Source organism: Vicugna pacos, chromosome 5, assembly GCF_048564905.1.
Source record: "Vicugna pacos chromosome 5, VicPac4, whole genome shotgun sequence".
NCBI lineage: Eukaryota > Metazoa > Chordata > Mammalia > Artiodactyla > Camelidae > Vicugna > Vicugna pacos.
In genome coordinates, this window is record NC_132991.1 from 23037501 (window position 1) to 23056037 (window position 18537).

General features: G+C 39.8%; 1 protein-coding gene across 10 annotated transcripts in view; it reads right to left on the bottom strand.

Annotated features, from left to right (window-relative positions):
• Positions 1 to 18537, bottom strand: part of GTDC1 (glycosyltransferase like domain containing 1) — a 344764-nt gene that overhangs the window by 61714 nt on the left and 264513 nt on the right. The gene's annotated exons all lie outside the window — the stretch shown is intronic.

The window sequence follows — 18537 nt, forward strand, 5'->3', positions numbered from 1 at the left end:
TACTACAATCGATTCACACCGGGCATTTCTGCTAGACATTTTTTTTTAAATTAAATTGCTTGCTAATATTTCTTGAAGCATGTTTTTATGTTTTTTTCATTACTATCTCACCCCTTTCTTCCCATAATGCTTTGTCATACAGAGTTCAGTATCTGTTCCTTACTGATAGAAGCATCTACATAAAATGAAATCGAGGCGTTCACCATGTCCTGGGGAGCAAACCAGTAGTGCTTAGAAAACACAGAGTGGGAGACAGACAGGAGACCAAGCAACTACCCCGTGGTGGATGGAACACAGTATATCAGGTACGGACATTCTAGCTTCCAAAGCTGAGAACTAGAGAGTGATTCTGACTTGGGGATGAGTAAAGGCGTAAAGAAGGTTTTAGCTGATGGCTTTGAAAGCCAGAGAGGGGTAAGTTCTGGACTGAGGGGACAGTGTGATCCAAAGAAAAGGGGGTGAAAGCACATGAACTCTTCAGGGAATAACAGGCAACCCAAAGAGTCTGGGGCCAGGTCCTGGGATCCGGGGTCTAGATAGACAGTCTGGGGCCAGACAACAAGGGCATTCTCAGAGTCCTTGCCACCCATCCAGAGACTTGGGCCCTTCCCTGGACTGTGCAGTAAGTGAGGAAATGGACACGAAGTGCACTTAAGAGGTAGGCAAGGAAGGAGAACCATGGGAGCAGAGCAAGGAGGGACATCTGGAAGAGCTGAAAGAAAATCTGAGAGTAACATCACCCTAGTGAGGTGAATTAAGAGCGCCTAAAGAATGTGCAGAAACATAACTGAGAGCTCTTGAAACTGTAAAAAAGGGTGTGAAAGACTGCAGAGGTGCTCCAGCGACCAAAGCAACAGGGAGCTTTGGCCTTGTGTGCAGGAGATCACTGGCTACTCCCAGCGAGCCTGCGGGGCAGGGAGTGCGCCCCCAGGGATGGGGGGCGGGTAGGAGGGTGAGGAGCGGGGGATGGGGAGCGAGCGGGGAAGGGGAGGGAGAGCGGGGAGGCTGGGTCGAGTCTTCTCCAATGGGACGCGTGGCCACGCGGGGATTCACAGGACTGTTCACTTGGGGATGCTTGCTAGGGAAGGGAGCAGGATCCTGAAGAAACAGAAAAGTCTTATGAGGTGGAAGCAGGAAAACCCCATAAGGTGATAACGGCAGGGTTCCTTCTGGGGTGGGGGTGGGGGGAGGGAGTAGCGCCTCAGACAAGAGACTAAACGGAGCTTCGACGAGGAAGAAGAGAAAAACGGAGCTGAGGAGAACAGGTGTGGAATCTAGGGTGTCCCCCGTGCTGGACGAGGCCATCTGCTGGAAGCGAGGCGAGGCGAGGCGAGGCGAGGCGAGGTGGAGAGGGAGCTCGGGAAGGGAGCGCAGGGGGAGACAGTCACTGAGGAGGGGCAGCAGGGCGGCTTCGCCAGTCCGAAGGCAGGGGCTGCTAAGCCGCGTGGAGGAATGGCGGGGGTTCCACCGCAGACTGGAAAGAAAGCCTGGCTGCATTTTGCCCCCTACATTCCAGGAGCAAAAACTTGATGCGGGGCTTCTGTGCTGGTTTCATAAGGCCTTTTGAGAAAAATCACCTGAATGCATAAGCCCCGCCCCCTGCCCTGTCTCAAGCAGATGAAGCAGACATTGCAGATACACAGATGAAACTAAAAGCATGGTGCAAACCCCCTCGGTATGCCCTCATAAAATAATCAATTAATTCCTGACTTAAAATGGACAGAAACTTGGGCATGCACAGATTATAGTTTTAGATCTCACAAGTCTCACTTATTAAGGGAAATAACCAGTTTTCTTCCTGAAATAAATTCAAATACCGACGACATTCTAAGGAACTAAAAATCAATTTAAATAAAGTTCCCCTTGAACACAACAAAAAATTTGACTATGACAATATCTTCAACTTCTCCTAAACAAATGGAACAAACGGTTAGAGAAGGTACATCTGTACACATGCGGAAAACAACAAAGCAAGCAAAGTAACCTGTTTGTGTCAGGTAAAGTATGCCCAGCAAGCTTAAAAAGGATTTTAATAGAATTAAACTTAGTGCACAAATGATTCTCTCTCTCTCTCTCTCTCTCTCTCTCTCTCTCTCTCTCTCTCACACACACACACACACACATCAATGGGCATTGAAACAACATATCTTCATTTTAGAAAACAGTATTATGAGCCATCTTGCTCATAAAATCCATTTATATTGGCCAGCATGTGAGCAAAATTGTCAATTAAAAGAGACAGGAGATTGGCTAAAGGGTTGTAAACAATGGGAATTGGTAACTGATGAGGAATTTAGCTGTGGCAAGGTGCTAGACCTGCTTTTGTTCAACACTTTCCTGAATGTTCCCAAGATGAGCAGAATCCCATGGTAACCCAGGCTGCAGCTGACTGACTTGATAGGTGGTGGTGAATAAGGACTTGGAACGATGCAGAATTATCAATATGGACAGTACCCCCACACTTAGCTGACTAATATTATGAAATTGAAAAAATAAAAATAAACCTGAATGCAGTAGGGCACATGGAAAAGACTATTTAGATTGCCTGGAGTTTGACAGGACGAATGCTGATGGACCAGCAAACTGATGCCATTGGTTATGGACTGTGATGTACAGAGAAGGAGAGACCAAGTCTGCAGGAGCAGAATCCTGTACAAATGCTGATTTCATCTGAGGCACCTGATAACTGTATATGTTTGAAAATTAGAGAGTTCTTAGAAGAGCAATAATAATGATTAAGGCAATGGAAGAACTGATTTATGAGGACAGATTAAAGGAGCTAAATATGAATAGCCTGGATAAGTGACAACTAGAGGGGAGCATAATAGGAGTCTCCAAGAAAAGAGAATAATTATTTAGCCGGGTACAAGGGGGTATAACTAGGAGTAATGAGATGAAGTTAAGAATGGGAAAATTTAAGCTGAATTTCAAGAAAAACTCCCTGATGGTGTAATTTATTAGCTCATGGAATAAATTCCCTATGGAAATGCTATAGCTGGAGAAACTAAATAACAGAACAGGACTAAATACCAATAAACAACATAGATAATAATCTAGTACTTGAATGAAGGTGGTTCCATACTATGCTTTCCTTGTTTATAATATCTTATCATATTTTTCTTTAATAATCACCATATATAGTGATTATTACCTGAAGAAGTATTTAGGCAATTAGTTCAATCTAAAAGAAAATACATCCTTTAGGTGAGGGGAGCTAAAATTACTTTAGTTTTCATATACACTGCAGCAGTAAGTAGAAATAATTTTTTTACTACTTTGTACCAGCAGAGCTGGTCTTGAAGCAAGCTGGACAAATGTATTAATATTTCTAAAAAACAAAGCAAAGCAAAACAAAACAAAACAATCCTCATCGACCATCCCACACAGTCTATTCTGATTCTCTGTGCCATGACACTCACATTTTCATAGACATGTTTAATATAAACAATTTATTGCCATAATAGAAATCAAAAAACTTTATTCCAGCTTTTCTAAATGTAGCTCTATGGTCAATTACTTCACATCAATACCAAGATCAAATAGGCATAATACTAACAAGCAGTTTGCTTAATAATAGTCACCACACTAATTAACCCATCCAGAACATTCTTAATCAGACGCTATTTGTAATGTACAGCTAAGAGAAGCTTGGCAATAAACAGTTCTATGCTAAAAAAGCAAACAATACCTTAGCGATGGGGTGGTACTGGCTTTTCTATAGAACTGGACAGAATGTTTGCACTGTCCTGGCGTTAATTCAATGAAGTAACTGTGCAAATAGGTACATGCCTGAACATTTCCTTTCTCCTCCCCAGCTCCAACTCTGGTGGAGGTGCTAATGAGAAGAGAAAAGGTACTGAGGTAAGGAGTAAAACAGAAAAGAAAGAAGGAAGCCAGTGTGCTGCCTTTTAGAGCAGATGCCAGGTTTGCCATGTAATCATCCCCCTGATTTTTCCTTAAGAAATGCTACTGCCCACCTTCCTCACAGAACGTCCTTCCTGTTTCCGAATCTCTCAGAAGCCCTATTAAAACCTATTTTTACTTTTAGAAAGATCGTGATTACTGTAATCATTTTCAGTCTGCTATTAGCAATGGGACCCCACCCCCTAACTTTTTTCAACCAGTAGCCAATCTTTGAAACAAAAGTAGAACCACCCGCCCCCTCCATCTCTCCTTTCAAACACCTCTCCTTCCTCCCAACCTCAGTCCCGCAATGTGGGTCCAGAGGCACTGCCACAAAACCCCAGTACTATGTTGAGTGATGTTTAAAGACACAGCTGGAATAAGCTCTTTCCAGACCTACTTGTGATTGCTTCCCCAAACACCCACCTCCAAACACAAACCTAAAGCTGGACCTGCACGGATGGCCAAATGCCTTATTCAGATCAGTCCAAAAAGACAAGATTTAAGAGGAGCTTAAACTGATGTTAAGACTGACGGTAAGCAAAGGAAATGCTCTAGCACCTTAGCCTAGGTCTGCAGAAGTTAAGAAGCTAGGGTATATTTAGCTGACCAACACAGGTAGTCAAGAAGAAGGCAAAAAGATAAAGCAAGCCAAGTCAATGCGGGACATTAAGATGGATTCATGTGCTGTTGAAGCGAAGGTCGTGGCTGAAATGTATGTCCTACAGAATACATTACTCACAAATGTCTTTCTGAGAAATTTTGATAAAAAGTACTTAAGATGGTAAGTTCAACCTGTAGAATCTCATAAATACGCACCGATAAGAGTCCCCAAGGCAGAGATTATTAAGTTGTGCCTCTCAAAACAGATTTGGAAGACAGCATGTGAAAAAAAAAAGATTCAATTAGTGGATGATTAAAGAGAGAGAGAGCATAATTGATTGACAATGATTCCAAATATGAGTGGATGGAGCAAGAAGAGAGCCTGAGCAACTGGAATAAAGCAACTGGCCTGCCTAGGGGCCAGACAAGGAGAGAGGGCACTGTGGAAGCTCAGCGTGTGTCCGCGTGGCTCAGGTGTAGGGCAGGGAGAGCAGTGTATCCTTGAGGCTGAGGCTTCACAGCGTGTGTTTTGTGCAGCACTAGTCCCAGGGGAACATGTAGGTGTTGCACTAGAGAAGGTTTTGTGAGAGAACAAGTTTCAGAAATGTTGGGTTAAACAAAGTTCAATCTGTCATCATTACAGAACTTCCCAAAGCACATGCCTGCATGTACGGTAAATATGTTCATTCTTTTCTTCATTCAGTACGTATTTATTTAACACCTATTATGCGAGAGAAATATTGTATTTATTGTTTCTCAAACTTAGCACTTAATGGAACAAGGACTATCCTCCTAAACCCCAAGCACGCACACAAAGTGGCACCTTAGGAATTAATATTCAACAAGTAGAGGGAAACACAACTTGAGATCCTGGGAGATGCACAGCCTGAGTCTAAAAATTATGGCGAGACAGATGGGTGGTGGCGTGTTTTATACAGTAGGGATGGCAGAAGAAGTGGGAAAACGCATTCCCACTCCAAACGATGAAACCCAGCCCAAAGGCCAGACACCAAGGCCACACATCCATAGAAAAAAGCAAGTCTGAAGATCTTGCTCGACTCCGTGAAAAAAGTAACAGAAACAGACAAGGTTCAAGGCTAATACGGATGACAGCAGAAAAAAATATTCGATTTTATCACAGCAATTTCTGTGGATTCCTGGATAGAAACCATATTGAGAACTGAAGAGAAGAGAAATAGGAATCAAAGATAAATAACGTTTCCAAAACCAACCGGGAAGACACATCCAGGCAATTCAGTGATCTAAGTTCTTGGGTGATTTATAACTCAAACTATTCACTGTTTCCAAAAAATGTGTTGGAAATTAATTGCAAAATTAACATTTTTAGAATTTAGCCACATAAGCAAGTATCAAAGATAATTAAAAAATCATGTTGCCCACATGTGTCCAATACATCACTTACATGGTAAGCAGATTTATATAAACTTAGAAAGTTTAAAAGTAAAGATCTTAATCTAGCATTCCTATGTGTACACATCTACCCCTTATACTTTTTGCCATACTCTCTTCACTGAAGAAAGGAATCACAAACAAGGAAGTCTATTATAATTTAAACTAGATGTTTGAAGATCACAACATTAAACAGAAAGACCAACTTATGTTTGGTGGCTGGTTGTAGGACGACTGCCTTTCTTTCCTGGAGGTGGCTAAGGGCTAATACTCATAAAATAGATGGCACATGTCTATGAAGGCTGTTTCAATAAGAACTCCTGGCAGAACATTACTTGAACAAATCTGAATCACAGATGAGTCAATCACAATCCACATGTACATAGCACACATGCTTTTGGGGAACAGCCATCCAACACCACCGTGGCTGGTTAGGTGATCAAGTTTGGTGCCAGAACCAAATTTCAGCTTTCGTGGTGCAAACTTTCAGAGCCAACGTGTAACACTGACAGCAGTCTAAGAGAGGATACTGAGCAAGTGTACCTTGCTTGGACTATGAAGAATCTGTTTTATGACAAGATAAGAAAAACAGGATCCACAGAAACTAGTTTCAGTTAAAATTAACAAGCAGACTTCTTAGCCTGAGAACTCCATGCTTGAAACCAAAAGCAGATTTGTGGTCATCAGACTGGCCTCATTATCCATGGATGGTCCCAGAGATGACACACTTAGTGAAAACAGCGGCTTCTCCTGAAGGCTGCCAAATCTGCTCTTCTGTTTAAGGTCCATCATTTTCTGATATCTATCCTTTAAACAGCTGGGATAGATGATTGTCATAAGGAAAAGACAGTTCTGTTCCCAAGAGTCTATTTCTTTTATATTCATTTCCCACTAGCATTTCTAAGAATCATTTTTGAAAAATCTAAACATTTCCATATACCTTATTTATACCACTTACTTATACGGCCTCATTGGGCAACACAGTTTAGGTAATTAGTATTATTTAATTTAAATAACTATGCGTCAATTTCTCATTCTCTGATAATTTCAAAGTGTTTTCGATTGTATACACTGCTAATTTAACTGCCTACTAGTATGAAACGTTTGTCTTAATGCAATTTGATAAAATCCCTTTATAATATACTCCTCCTACACTGAAAACTTAGGTCCTTATCAATGTATGAGAATAAGAAAGCTATCTTGCATGTTATCACAACATGTGTTTATCAAACCCAGAGCCATCCTTGTGAACAGACGTATACTTACATCTCATGATTCACATTCATCCCCCAAAAGAGCTAAGACCAACAAAACCCTCTAATTTATACAAGGTTTGCTATAGTAATTCGACAGTTAGCAGAGCTGCAGGCTAAACTGCAGAGAGTGAACCTTTATTTTCCTACCTTCTCTTTAACCACTCTCCACCGACTGGAGATTCTGGAAGATCCTTATACTGCTTTCCAACTGCCCAGGTCCCCTGTCCCCTCTTCCCATCACCATGCATACCCTTGCAGTCTATCCTGGAAATAAGTGCCACTTTGGATCTACCTTGAATCATGCCCTGCTCTTCACTGTTGGTCTTGTTGGAAACTAATCTTAAGTTCCCCCAATGTATTCATCACCTTCCACGTTCAATGCATTACACTTTTCAAAAGCACCATACCTAATTCAAGGGAACTAATCACAAATGGGATAATTTCAGGTACTACAGGAATCCTATGAGAAAGATTCTTTTGGGAGGACAGGCGGAGAGACATCTCTGTGAAGCACCTTAAAGATTAACTCCATTCAGGCAATGGGCATGCTGAAGAGTGGGGAGCCCAGGCTGTGCTGGTACACAGGGTTGCATTGGCACTTCCTGTATTTATGAATTTATTCAAATCACTTAATTTCTCTGAACTTCCAATTTTCTAATCTATAAAGTGGGATAATATCTGTTTTGGTAAATTTCTTTAGAGGATTAAAGGAGAGAACATGTATTGGTAATGATGTGTAGAGGAGCTGAGTAAATCTAAGGAAACTTCCCACTTCCTTGCATCTTTACGTAACATCCACCATTACGGAGTTTTTCCTAAGGCCATCTTGGGTAACACTGGATTTCCTAGTTAGTAATGAGTCACTGTGTTGAATCAGTTAACAAATATTCATTCAACAAATATTTAAGCTCTTTATATGAACATGAGTTTATGTCTATATTTATAAAGCTTTTTGTACATATGTAGTGACATTTTATACTTACTTATTTTGGTCTCTTAGCCCCAGAAATTGTAAACTCTCCATATTATCTTTAAACCAAACTGTGTTTACTGATTCAATAATCTAACTTTTTAATTCAAACTTACTAATTTGCTCATCATTTGTTTCATTAATAACGGAAGTGAAGTTTTAAAAGTTTCTCTTTATTCACCTTACTTAATTTAAATGATAGTATACAAAAATAAAAAAGCAGTGAAACGTAATCTAAAGTAATCTCTTTCAAGCAAGAGGAAGTAGCTGTTTCACATATATAGAGACTCAGTAAGCTGCTTAGTATGGACTTACCTTGTTAGCAAGTAAATGTTCTCACTACTCTGGAAATCCCGTATCTCCTATACTATCAATAAAGTATTGAAGGACACACACACACACACGTATAACTGAATCACTATCCGTACACCAGATTAACACATTGTAAACCAAATACACTTCAAAAAAAAAAGGCATTAAAGGAAATTCTAAAAATGATCTCTAATCATATGTTCTATTCCATGAGAGTCCCCCTACCCCCATCCCTGGAAGCCATTCTTTGGAGATTGAGAGCAGAATAGTAAAATGTGCTGGTATTGAAGTAAGGCTCACTTTCTTCTTTCTGAACAAAATAAGAATTTCCCTAGGGCAGTGTTTCCAACTGAAGATTCTCTTTTAGAGCATGGCATCATTTTATGGGTGTTGTGAACTGAATTGTTTCCTCAAATTTCACATGTTGAAATCCTGACCCCTAATGTGACTATGTCCAGAGATAGGGTCTTTGGGAGGCAACAAAGGTTAAATTAGGTCAGAAGGATTGGGCCCTAATCGAACAGGACTGTGGCCCTATAAGAAGAGGAAGAGACCTCTTTCTCTCTTTCTCTCTCCCCTTTCTTCCATCCCTCCCTCCTACTACCACATGTGAGGATGCAGCCAGAAGGCAGCCACCTGCAAGTCAGAAAAAAGGCTCTCCTTAGAACCGACTATACTAGCACCCTAATCTCAGACTTCCAGCCTCCAGAACTGTAAAATAAACTTCTGTTGTTTAAACCACCCAGTATATGGTATTTTGTTATGGCAGGGTGCGATGACTAATGTAACTGAATACTGTTATGGAGAAAAAAGGGGAAAGAGTTAATATCAAGGTATCAGGAAAATGATGGAGTAGAAGGTACCATACCTATGTTGACAGACAGTGACAACAAGAGTATATTGTAAAAGAAGAGAGAGCTGACCATCAAAACTGGTAAGAGCATTTGGGGGATGAAAAGGAGAAAATGTGAAGTTTCTTGTGGAGCAAAAATATTACTTCTTTTTAACTAAAAATAAATTAAAAAGAAGTAATATTTTTTACTAAAAATAAATTTAAAGGAATACATTAAAAAATTTTTTTCTTAAAAATGTGTTTGGTGAATAAAATCACTTAATCTCTCTAAACCTGGGCTGTCTCATATGTTCAATGAGAATGAGACCAGCCGGCTTGACTTCTCAGAGAAGTGTGAGGATCAAACACCAAACAATCCAGTCTACTCATTATCTTATAATTATTAAGAGGCAAAAAGGCACACTGGGTCAGGCAGGGCTCTAGGTGTATTGTCTACTTTTAAATTCAAGGCTCTGCCATTTACTAGCTGACTTGGGGAAGAGTCTTTTCTTTAATTATCAGTTATCTCATCTGTACAATGGGGATAATACCACTGTCTTACAGAATTATGTTTTCCATAATTGCTTGGCACATCGTAAGAGCTCAGTAAATACTATTTTTTTATTTTTGATAATAATGGAGATTATCATCATTCTATTTTCATGGTTACTAAAGAGATAATCAACATTCTAAAAACTCTATCCTCTGTCCCACTGGCTCTTTCATAGTTAAGCCTACTTTATAAATCAGAGACCTCTGCCTTTTTAAAGATGCATTTTTCTTGTTAACTCTCACAAGTTACACTTTAGCCATCCATTTAAGGCAGGCATTTTAATATGTTACCTTATTTTCATTTGTATACTAATCAAAGATTCGTCCTCTGCCTAGAGGCACATTAATTACAAAAAGGCTCGATGTTATAAATCAAACAAATATGCTCCTCCCTTCTTATTATTTGTTTCCTATCATGTTTTTCTCTACTTTTTTACACTTTTCCTTGTCTTTCCTTTTATTCCTTCATTTTTCTAACTGAGAGGTTCCATCTTTTTCCTTCTTAAAGCTGCATAAACCAGGAAAGTAAAACCAGGAAATTTAAAACATCAGTTTCCAGGTCTCTGAAGCATGAACAGATGGGCATCAAAAAATCCAGTCTTTTTTTTTTTTTCCCCTTTTTCATTTGCCTACCCACAACCTGAATAAATCAAAATTACCAGCAAATCCAACTTCCAGCACAACCCTCTTTTTTTTTTTCCGCTACCACATTAAATGCTACAGCACTAAGTATTGATTCACTTCAAGTTCTGATTCTATTGCTGTCTAATTTTAAGCCACAGAAACTGCCTTTATTCTGAATTAATATAATAAGATACAATTTTTGTTAAATTTCCATTTGAAATGAAGCCTTTAGGTGTACAAAGTGAGTGTACAAACACTTCCATTTACTTCAAGTTTTCTAGTGTTTCTAAGTTTGGAAAAGGGGGGAGTAAAAACATAACAGATGGGTAAACTGCTCAGCTATTACTAGACTATAACCAAGGCTTAGAGGTAGAGAAAGACTTAAATACTCAGTGAAAATACTGAGTGAAAAAGTTCAGAGAAAAAAAAAGTTCATTCACCATTCAACCAAAATTGGAGGCAAACAGCCAAGATGCCTTCATGCGACACCCAGTAGGGGTAGGTGCTCCAATCAGGGGAGAACTAGGTATTATGATCAGGGGAACACAGGCCTGGAGAGGGGCGCTAGTGCCAAGGAAGCCTCTCTAGAGACGGTGATCCTTCAGCTGAGACCCTGATGATGACTACAAGGCAGCCAGTGTGAATGTGAGAGGTGGGCTGTGTTAAGAGGAACAGCATGAGCAAAGGGCCTGGGGAGAAAACATGGTTCAGGGGTAAAAAGCAAAGCATGGTCAGAGGACAGATTAGGTGTGGATAGGGGTGAAGGTAGGGGAGGGGGAAGACAAAAATGAGACCTGAGAAATAACCAAGGGGAGGCCTTTCTGCCCCTCATAATGTAAGTAGGTGGTTTATAGCCATTTGAAAAGTTTACAGTCAGATTGGGTCCAAATAAACACGCTGGCTGCAGGGTGAAGAACGGATTGGGGAAAACATGGCAGAGTGAACACTAGTTTTAAATCCCCCCTGCCTTGTGAATTTCCACTAAAATAATGGAATGGGAATTTTTAAAAAGGCATAGACCCTCAAGGACAAAGAGAATAATTGAGAAAGATGACAACAGAAGAGAAATGTCAACTAGATTTCAGAAGATGGAAAGCAGATGGATGAGTGGTGTTGGAGTGGAGAGGAGGAGGCAGAACGCTTCTGGAAGTGCAGGTGATTTCACTTGTGCATGTGCTGTTAGCCAACAAGCAGCAGCTCATTTGCTCCAGAGAAACCTCAGAGGGCTCAGGAATGAGACACAGCAGGTGTCCCTGGAGGTGCAGTTGCAGAGCAGAAGTGAAAACAGAACTGGGGGCAGTTCTACATAAAGGGAACTCAAGCCCTCTGACAATCTCCCCAAGTCCATGCAGCCAAGCAACTACCTCCCTTCTCTCCCCACCTCCCACTCAGCAGCAGAAAGGCTTCCTCACTGGAGGACCTGGACCACAGAGACCAGGCAAGGCTAAAGGGAAGGGTAAGGGATATTAAGTGAAAGTGTACATTTATTGGTGATGTCTCTGCAGTGCCCTTCCCCAATTTGGCTCCCAAATAGCTGGAGATTCCCCTTCCAGGAGATTATAGGAACCTTTGTCAGGAAACTAACTGGACTGATCATGTGATGCTGACGAATTATTTCAGTGTGAGGCAGGTCACAACAAAACAACAAAACCCCTGCTTGTTCATCCTGTGAGAAAGGTCACCAGTCAACAAGTCCAGTCTGTGAAATTCTAATCATCTTTCAGGGTCTCATCTCAAATATAAATGGAGAGACAGGGTGAAGGTGTCTAAGAAAAAAAAATGAAATGATAAATTTCTTAGTGTGGCTGATCATATTAAAAAGATGAGTTAGTGACTGTGACAGAGCTGGAAATGGGTTTGTGATACTGACACAGAGACCAAGCAAATAAAGACAAAGCAATATTTAGCTCCAGGAAAAAAGTGAAAAGTTGTTCAGGGAAGGAAACCAATCACAGGAAACAGTGATGCTCAGCAGGGAACAATTTTACACCACAATAATGCTATAAACATAGAGTATTAATTCACCAAAAGTTGAGCTACAGCTATATGGGAAGGACAGGGTGAGATGCAGGTACATATTCATACTGTAAGAGAGCTAACAAAATTATTTCTACTGGAAGGAAGTCAATAGATAATAGTTCATATTTTTTAAAAAATCAAGAAGTGTGGAGGGTATAGCTTAAGTGGAGAGCACATGCTTAGCATGCACAAAGTCTGGAATTCAATCCCCAGTACCTCCTCTAAAAAATAAATAAAACCTAATTACCTCCTCTCTGCCAAAAACAAAACAAAACAAAACAATAATAAATAAATAAATAAAATTAAAAAAAATCAAGAAATAGCAAGATAAGAAACAAAAGTTTTGCTAAGTGGTAGCCTGGGGGTAGGGGCAGGGTTGAGGTGAGAGGAACTGAGGAAAGGAACTTTGCTTTGTACTGCAGTTCTTTTTTGTACTCTCTGACTTACTAAAACTAAATATATGTACTACCTTGAGAATTCATGACTTTAGTAATCTCTAGAAATTTCTTACCAAACCAAAACCTCTTTGAATATTGCTTCTATATTTTCTCAAATTTTCCTTCTGAAACTCCTATTCAGCATATGTTGAATTCTTATCTTTCTATTTCTAAAGATCTAGCTTCTAGTTCACTAATTCTCTCTTCACACATGTCTAATACTTAACACATTCACTGGTTAATTTTAAAGAATATGTAAAAATTCTATTTAGCTCTTCTAAAAATATGCACTAAAGTTTTTATAGCATCTTTTATTTCTCATGCTTTCAATTTATTTTTTATGCTATTAATTGTTTTAAAAACCTACTTTATCTTCTCTATCCAGAAGTTCTAGTATCTGAACCTAATAAGGGTCCAATCCTACAGTACGTTGTTAAAGCCAGTTTCTGACTTTCCAAACTAGAATAGATATTCGATAAGAAACATCTGAAGAGAAGAAGGTTTGAAGGGAGGGGGGAGTGGTAATTGGTTCACGTTTTGGTAATGATCACTACTCCTGGGAAGAGCTACAGATTCACCAAAGTGAGGCAATGGAGAAAGGTCTGTACCCAAGTTTTATTCTTCCTTAAAAAACTCATCATTTTTTCTAAATCCTAATACATTTACTTAGGAATTGGCAGGTGTTTATAGAGCAATCACCTAAACTCAAATTTCTGCTGTTGCAGGAAAAAGAATTAGAAGAAAAATCAGACATTTTAACATATGGCTGGATTTCCCTCTTCTAAGCTTTTTAAAGAAATAGCACGTTGGTTGTTTAAAGATCACAACAATCCACGCTCATCTTCTAGGACATGCTAAACATTATTTTGAGGTTTAACATTATTTGCAGATGAGTTTTTTACTTTCCACCTTGAAATATCCCTTCTTTGAACAGTGGGCAAATATTTTCAGCAAAAACTCACGTCCATTCACGGTTTGTACTAATGTTATTATGAGCCATAACCACAGAGATATACAAATACCTCCTTAAATACTAAATTGGATATAAATGGAAATGACGTACCTTTAACTATACAGTATATGTCCTAGAAAAAGTGACTATTTAGTGAAGTTCTCACATAGAACAAAAAAATTCTTACAATCTTAAAATGTTAAGTATTCTATAATTTCGCTGTATTGAGAGCGCATCTTATTGGCATGGGCTATTTTAAAGTACTGCATAAATCACCTGAATTGTCGTATATGCCCTGATTTATACACATTTAACACTTTAGTAATGTATGCCAGGGCCTGACTGAGTTCTAAGGGGTGTCAAAAACCAGATTATTCTAGAACTGCATATTAGTTTGGAAGTACTGATAGCAAATGGCCAGATGGCCCTACAGCAAACTGCTGAGGACCATTTAAAACCAATCCACGTGTAGACGTATTCCGACAGAGAACCACAGACAACAAACCAATGAGGTACCAAAGTCTTCCTACCATATTATCTTTGTTAAGCCAGAAGTAATATTCCAGTTTTACAGATCTGGAGTTAAAACAAACATTACTCTTTGCTTTCCTGTAGTAAATAAGTGAGCAAAATCAGCTCTACTGCCTTGCAGGTTTATGGCTCACAGGAGATGCTCAGTCTGCACCAGCTGAGTGGTACAAGGAGATGAGAAGGGTTATGCACACACTAGTCTATGCTTTTCTGGGTCCTGACTGTGTCTGTATAGTTTGGGAGTTTGGGTATGTTTTATGTGGGTAGTTTGCATATATGAAGTAGAAGGAGGTAAGGTTGGTTGAAGGGTAATTATTTCTTAATAGAAGAATATAAAAAGTATAAACAACTCAGCTACTGCTGAAGCAAACTCAGCTCCTCATTCCTTATCGACAACGCAAACAGTGTACAAAATAAGGTTTCATTAGAGAGGGGCTGTCACATCAACAGGAAAGAGAATGAGGACCTGCCATGCAGTATTATTAGATACACTGAATTTGTTGTCACCAAGACCAACAAAATACTGCTTCTAAGGACTATACACTGTGACATAGAAGTAGCGTTGCAATACAGAACACTCCTTTGAGATATATATATACACACACACACATATATATATATATATATGTATATTTCATTTTATTGTAGTAGGATTATACCTCTAGAAGAAATGAGTATTAATTTATTGATGGCTTGGGTCACTATTAAAAAAGTAGTACACTCATCACAAAATACCTGTGATAACTGACGATCCATTAAAAAAAACAGAATGATACCTCCACCACACAAAATATCTCTACACTGTAGGATGTGGAGTGGGACTTTTCCTACCATCTCGGCATTTCAGCCGAGGCCCTAACACTGAGGATTGATACCTACAAGGGCTAAACAGAGGTGCCTGCCACATCTCTGCAGGATTTGCTAAAGGTGGAAATACTGGCCCTGTGACTCTTCTCTATCACTCTTTAACAGCCTGAGTAAGAGGAGGAGATTCACAGGAGTAGGTGTGCTTCTCTCATAGAGAGAGACATGGGATGTTTACCAGAAGGGGAGGCTGGCATCTCTTTCCCCAAATGGATGGCTGCCAAGCTGCTTGAATGCAAAAGCCTGCCTCCTCCTGCTCAGAAGTGTTTTTGGGAGAACTTACTGCATGTTCCTCTAAAATACGGAACATAGATCCTGATGAGAGCCCTGACTTCAAGATTTTGAAGGTAGGAGAATGTCTGAGGTTGTCTACATGGCAGAGCAACAAGAAAGGGTAGAAATGGAAGAAGCCTCCATTCTTACTATTTGGAAGGGAAAGGATCCCTGTGGTCCCAGTGGAGGGGACTCATGTGCCATATTGAAAGGACTCTGCTCAGGTAGGCTGCCTTCAGGGCAAGGGACACACTCCTGGGGTAGGAGCTGAAAGAAGGAAGTGATTGGAGATCACCCAAAGAGGGTTTCATCCATGACAGGGAATATGTGTGTGAGGTCTCCACAGGAGTGTCTCAGAAGAAAATATGCATGTGCCACACACAAATGCTGGCATTTGGCTACTGCCCAACAGAAGGCATCTGACACTCAAAAGAGACCCTCAAGCAGCACCAGCTATGGAATAAGCCTTCCTCTCTTCCTTCAGTCCCTCCTCCTTGTCCAGACCCTGCAGCAGGAGCTTAAAGGGGAGGCAGGAGGCATGAAAGGAAGTGTCTTTAACTGGTTTATTGGACTCAGTGGCTATAATGAGGGAAGAGCTTTATCCCTCGTCTGCCACTGTCTTCAAACACACTCTCACATCTCCTTTTTCTTCTTGCTGGTGACAACTTCAGCAGATACCCTGGCTTTCTGACTTGTGATTAGTTTCTTCTGGTACTGTTAGCATTCCTTTTTTCCTCCTTCCCTTTATAATCTATAAGGAATAGAAAGGCCTTTTTAAAAAAAATTCCTTTCCATTATGGTTTATTACAAGATAGTGTATATAGTTCCCTGTGCTCTTCAGTAGGATTTTGTTGTTTGTTTTATTTCATATGTAGTAGTTTGTCTCTGCTAATCCCAGACTCTTAATTTATTCCTCCTCCACCTCTTTTCCCCTTTGGTAACCATAAGTTTGTTTTCTGTGTCTGTGAGTCTGTGAGTCTGTTTCTGTTTTGCAAATAAGTTCATTTGTGTCATATTTTAGATCCCACATATTAGTGATATCATATGGTATTTGTCTTTCTCTGTCTGACTTCACTTAGTATGAAAATCTCCATGTCCACCCATGTGGCTGCAAATAGCATTATTTCATTCTTTTTTATGGCTGAGAAGTATTCCGTTGTGTATATATACCATATTTTCTTTATCCATTCATATGCCAATGGATATTTAGGTTGCTTCCATGTCTTGGCTATTGCAAGTAGTGCTGCTATGAACATTGGGGTGCATGCGTCTTTTCAAATTGGAGTTTTCTGCAGATACATGCCCAGGACTGGGATTGCTGGATCATATAGCAACTCTATTTTTAGTTTCTCAGGGAAACTCCATGCTGTTTTCCACAGAGGCTGCACCAATTTACATTTCCACCAGCAGTGTAGGAGGGTTCCTTTTCCTCCACACCCTCTCCAGCGTTTGTTACTTGTAGACTTTTTAATGATGGCCACTCTGACCTGTGTGAGGTGGTAAGAAAAGGCCTTTTTAAACATGGCACTAAAGGTAGAAACCACAAAAGTAAGGACTAGATTTGTCTGTGAAAAATGAAATAATATATTGAAATATTCATAAATTCAACTGAAAAGCAAGTGAAAGGGATATTTGGAACATACAACAGAGGAAGAATTCATCAGTTAACTGTTAGAAATCAATGGGCTGGCTGCCAGGCAATCCCAGGTTTAATTAGCACTGTTATTATGTGACCCAAAGTCACACAGCTGCTATTATTAGCTGTGTGGCTTTAGGTGATTCACTTAACATCTCTGGGCTTCAGTTTCCTCATCAATGAAGGGGGATTAATACCATTACTACATAAGAGAGTTCTGGGAAGGATTAAATAATCTAATTGATGTAAAGCACTTAGCACTGTGTCCAACAAAGAGTACATATTCAAATAAATGCCAGCTTCATATCCTCATCACCATCATCAAATCCCTAAGTGGCAAGTTATGGATAGTAAAAATTAACTTATACACATTCTTCCCCTTTTTTTGGGCCTGCATTGCCATAATTTTCCACACTGAGCATGTGTTACTTTGGTAGGAAAAACACACAAACTATTTCAATTAAAAAATAAGAATAAAGGAATTTGTGAGTCTCTGCCAACTTTGCAAAGTAGAGAAAGGCATGTTTCTCACTTGGGCTACAGTGGCTCATCCTGGTTAGTTTGTTATGTGTAAAGTCCCTGAGAGTTACTGAATAGGCAGAATGGTTCTCTTCCAACACAGGCAAGAACCATCTGGTCATTCACTGATAGAAATAAATATCTGAGCACGAATTATGTTTCCACTGATCAGTATACATACACACAAGACATGTGAAAGGCATAAAAGCTTTAAAGGATATTCACAAGAATAGACTGAAACATTTTGCATCACGGCTTTATGCCACGTTGTCACGTCAGGTTGTACTTGTTTATCATATCACTCTGTCTACTCTAACAAAAAAATTATGCCTAGGACTCAGTTTCTTTTCCTGGCATCACCATTCATTCTGGGCACAATTTTATAAAAACGAGGCAAATGGAAAGATACTGATGTCATTGTCAGATGAAGCAAAACCACATGAGAGGCCCTGGCTCTGGTGCTCATTTAGGGTCCATGAAAGTAAGAGGGAAGAAGTTCTGGGACGTATGTGTCACAGTATGTGAAGTGGCTGCTCTCCACAAATAAGGCCAATTTACAAGAGAAGAACCTATAAGGTAGAAGGGGGTTTCAGTTTTTAAACTACATTATGAAGCACACATTTGCCTCTAAACTTTAAAGCAGTGCTGAATCGCATTTGGATAGAGTTATAGCATTGCTTTAAACACACACGCACTCCCAGACACACATACACCATGGAGGTAATCCAGTTACTCCTGCAGCACAGATGTGCACAAGAATGCTCTAAGTGATTAAGATAGGGCTTTAAAGTTAGCTAATTAGAAACATATCTCTTTCTATGATCAACACTGATACTAGCTCTGA